The following is a 4313-nucleotide window of genomic DNA, read 5'->3' on the forward strand; positions in this document are numbered from 1 at the left end:
TACTTAGAAAGTATGATGTTTTATTATCTTGTCCAATCCACTTCCCTCAAGACCAAGGAATTGTTCCTTTCTTATTTTACTATCTACTCACCAAAAATCCACGTAGCATACAGTTTGAAATCCAAAATTCTATGCCAGTAGTCTAGACCATATAGTCAAGAGAACTGATGAGCCACAGAGAATTGACAAAATGTCTCCAGCATATAAACAAACATGGCATTGTCAGAATAACTCAAAGTATTATGTTTCTCTATCAGGTTTGCAACTATGAGTAAACATACCACCATCACTTCCTACTCTCTTTCTTTTTACTGAAATACGTCAGTTGATCTGACATGACGAGTGAACAAAATTTATCTACAGATTTTTAAAAAATCAGTAGTTAGTACATCACTATAGTGTTATTATGCTATAGTGCTATGCCTGTGAGTGCTTGGGGTAGTACAACTCCATTTTGTCTCTACAATTCAATCCACACAGCAAAGTAACATCACTGGTATTTTCCCAACATGATTTTCCAATGGGCATACATAACAGATTCCCTTGCTCTTTTAGCCGTATTGAGCTTTGACATTCCCATTTGAAAGAAGAAGAAGAAGAAGAAGAAGAAGAAGAAGAAGAAGAAGAAGAAGAAGAAGAAGAAGAAGAAGAAGAAGAAGAAGAAGAAGAAGAAGAAGAAGATGATGATATTGGATTTATATCCCGCCCTCCACTCCGAAGAGTCTCAGAGCGGCTCACAATCTCCTTTATCTTTCTCCCCCACAACAGACACCCTGTGAGGTGGGTGGGGCTGGAGAGGGCTCTCACAGCAGCTGCCCTTTCAAGGACAACCTCTGCCAGAGCTATGGCTGACCCAAGGCCATGCTAGCAGGTGCAAGTGGAGGAGTGGGGAATCAAACCCGGTTCTCCCAGATAAGAGTCCGCACACTTAACCACTACACCAAACTGGCTCTCCTTTTAATTGCATCAATCCTTCTGTGACCTTCCTGCCACATAGAAGATAATTGTTCTTATGTTGGGGTTTATCTAGGGGCCCCTAAAATATGCCAGTCTGCTTCAGAGAGTGTTTATTCAATAGCTTTACATCCTTTCTTAAGTGTTTGAATATGGAACTGTGCTCAATATTTCAACACGCCGTTCAATTAAGCAGAAAGATGTAGATTCTTCAGAGATGGAAATTTTTATTAAAAAATATAATCAGGCGATTCTTCGTTTACAAAATGACAGAATGTTCTATGAGGCAGAAAACAACAAATTCAATCAAATTTCCATGTTAAATGCTAGCTTTAAGAAACTGTATTCAATCATTAACGGTTACTGAATCAATATGAATAATTTGAAGTGGCTCCAAGCTGCAGGGGCAGGTTATGCTGATTGAAGGATAAATATTGATGTGCCCAGTGTGTGAAGTTAATCTCAAAGCACTACATCATCTCCATTCTTCATGGGAGTGGGGAATAATAAAGCTCAGTCTCACAGCTGACCTCTAAGAAAACGTGACTCATGATACTACGTCTTCCTCAAATCTCGATCAGACTTGGGTCCCGTTCAGAGGTTGTTCTGACTTGCTGTTAGAGCCTTGCTTTGGCTTGGATAGACTACCATATGTATCAAATCCAGCATCGAGTTGGGGGTGGGGGTCCAATATTTCTTTCCCGCAATGGTAAGTACTGAATAATGAGTTCGGTTCCTGAGCTGGATCTGACAGACTTTTCAGCTGCTGAAAAAGGAAGGAATGGTAATGAAAGCTTTTGCTCACCAAAGAGGTCATGGTGAGAATCATGTGACCGGTGTGTACAAAAGCCATGCAGGAAGGGGGCAATATTAAGAAGAACTTGCCGAGATGTATTTGAAAAGCAGGCTGGATCCAATTTCCTGTCTATTTTTTACAGTCATGTTCTAGTTGTATGTAGAGTGTTAAAGCTGCAGTACTGCAGTCCTAAACTCTGCTCATGATCTGAGTTCAATCCCCCACGGTAGCTGGTTTTTCAAGTAGCCAGCTCGAGGCTGACTCAGCCTTCCATCCTTCCGAGGTCGGTAAAATGAATATCCAGCTTGCTGGGGGGGAAGTGTAGATGACTGGGGAAGGCCATGGCAAACCATTCTGTAAAAAGTCTGCCGTGAAAACGTTATGAAAGCAACGTCACCCCAGAGTCGGAAACGACTGGTGCTTGCACAGGGGACCTTTCCTTTCCTCTAGTTGTACGTAGCACTGCATTATGGGGCACTGAGAATGCAGGAAAATTATATTCAACACACCAGATAAAACACATCATGACCCAAGAACCTTTCAGTGACCAGGAAGTGAAATTAGAGTAAATATCGATCCTTTTGGGGGGGGCGGGGGGGGAGAATAAAATGCTATAGTGAAAATTCAGACTGTGTGTGACAGACTGAAACTGCTCAGTATATGCTGAGGAACAGAGTGCAGACAGTAAGGAAATCACACCACAGTCAAATTCATCTACAGGACAGAAAAAGTACCCATGAGCAATTGAGATATGTAATAGTGCACACTGGGAAATTCTGTAATTCACACTCCATGACCAACCATTATAGCAAATATTTCTACCAAGATTACCTTGAGAGAAATCTCATCATTTATATGTTTGGGTGGACTACAATAACTGTAGTTTATTGCCCAACATTAAACATATTCAAAGGCCAGTTCCAATCACAAATGGGGAGTTTATCTATAACATTTTTAAAACCCTTTCTCATTATATATGTCTGTAAATGGGAATGAATCAAACCAGATGGATCATAAAGCTGCTTTTAAAATTTCTAAGTGAGCGGTGCTTGCAAGGAATGCAATTAAAAAATCAAGATTGTAAGAAATGTCTGCTCTGAACACAGTCAAGTCCCTGCAAAGCCAAATGAAACATTTTGTGGAACAGCTGCTTGAGCCTTGATCTCAGCTAGTTTTCGCTTGCCTCTAAATGCCTTCCAGCATCAATGTCTAATTTTGAAGCCATTAAAAGTAAAGATTGGGAATGCTCATGAACCTTCATTGGCTGTTATTTAAAAATCACTCACATGATCAAAGTTACATGGCCTCTGCTCCTTCCTTCTCAATCAGGGCTGTCTGTCTGTCTGTCTGTCCGTCCTCTCTCTCTCTCTCTCTCTCTCTCTCTCTCTATCTATCTATCTATCATCCATCCATCCATCCATCCATCCATCCATCCATCCATCCATCCATCCATCCATCCATCTATCCATCCATCCATCCATCCATCCATCCATCCATCCATCCATCCATCCATCCATCCATCCTTCCTCTATCCTCTATCCTCTCTCCATCTATCCATCTATCTCTTATATTAGAATACATAATGACTTTGAGAGAACAACATTTATCCCCTCGGAGTATGTAATCTAAAATCTTGCTCAGAAAGGGCATTATTTTGGATTACCATGGGATGGAGGGGCTTAATGAGCTTCCATTCACAAAACAAGCAGTATATTTTTAAATTATTTCCATGATTACTTTTTACACCACACTTAAGAATCCCATAAAAAATTATAGTTGTGTTATCAGTTCAGAACAGCCATCTTTAGAGATGCCACTGAAAATCATATTCCCCGCACTCTGATTACAGGCTTTGGCAATTTACCTTCAATACAAAGGTGAGCATTACAGCCCCACATTATTGCCTAGTTGCATTGTGTATCTGAGCCAGAGAAGGATGTTTTTCCAGCCTTCCCTCCACTCTCCTCCATCCATCCCATCACCCAAATTATTTGAGAACATATGAACATATGAAGCTGCCTTATACTGAATCAGACCTTTGGTCCATCAAAGTCAGTATTGTCTTCTCAGACTGGCAGCGGCTCTCCAGGGTCTCAAGCTGAGGTTTTTCACCCCTATATGCCTGGACCCTTTTTTGGAGATGCCAGGGATTGAACCTGGGACCTTCTGCTTCTCAAGCAGATGCTCTACCACTGAGCCCCCTAATTTTCTTTCTCTTTCCTTCCACCTTCACTGATGTTATGGATGCTATTTAAACAGTGCACTTTAAAAAAAAAAGTTCATTTTAGGAAATATAGTCCCCCAGTATATCTGATAGCTAAGACTACATTTTCTACAGTCACTGGGTGCATCTTGGACACCGTTGAAACAGCATCCAAGATACTGGGATAAAGAGAAGACAAAAAAGAAAGCAGCAGATGCAGAAAGATATGGGAGCTTTGGGAGTGCAATAGCACTCCTAATTATGGAATCAAGACAGGTAAGGTATTCTGAGTTCCTATCCAACTGCATAGAATTGGGCTCGAAGCAAACTGAACATGTGCTGGCAACCCTAGTAATACTC

At 41.0% G+C, this 4313-nt stretch overlaps 1 non-coding gene across 1 annotated transcript; it reads right to left on the reverse strand.

The window, feature by feature from the left end:
• Window positions 1-3885: 3885 nt before the first annotated feature.
• Window positions 3886-3951, reverse strand: TRNAL-GAG (transfer RNA leucine (anticodon GAG)). The gene has a single exon. It is a non-coding gene; the product is annotated as a tRNA-Leu (tRNA).
• Window positions 3952-4313: the final 362 nt, after the last annotated feature.

The sequence above is a fragment of the Heteronotia binoei genome, chromosome 5 (genome assembly GCF_032191835.1).
Source record: "Heteronotia binoei isolate CCM8104 ecotype False Entrance Well chromosome 5, APGP_CSIRO_Hbin_v1, whole genome shotgun sequence".
Lineage (NCBI taxonomy): Eukaryota > Metazoa > Chordata > Lepidosauria > Squamata > Gekkonidae > Heteronotia > Heteronotia binoei.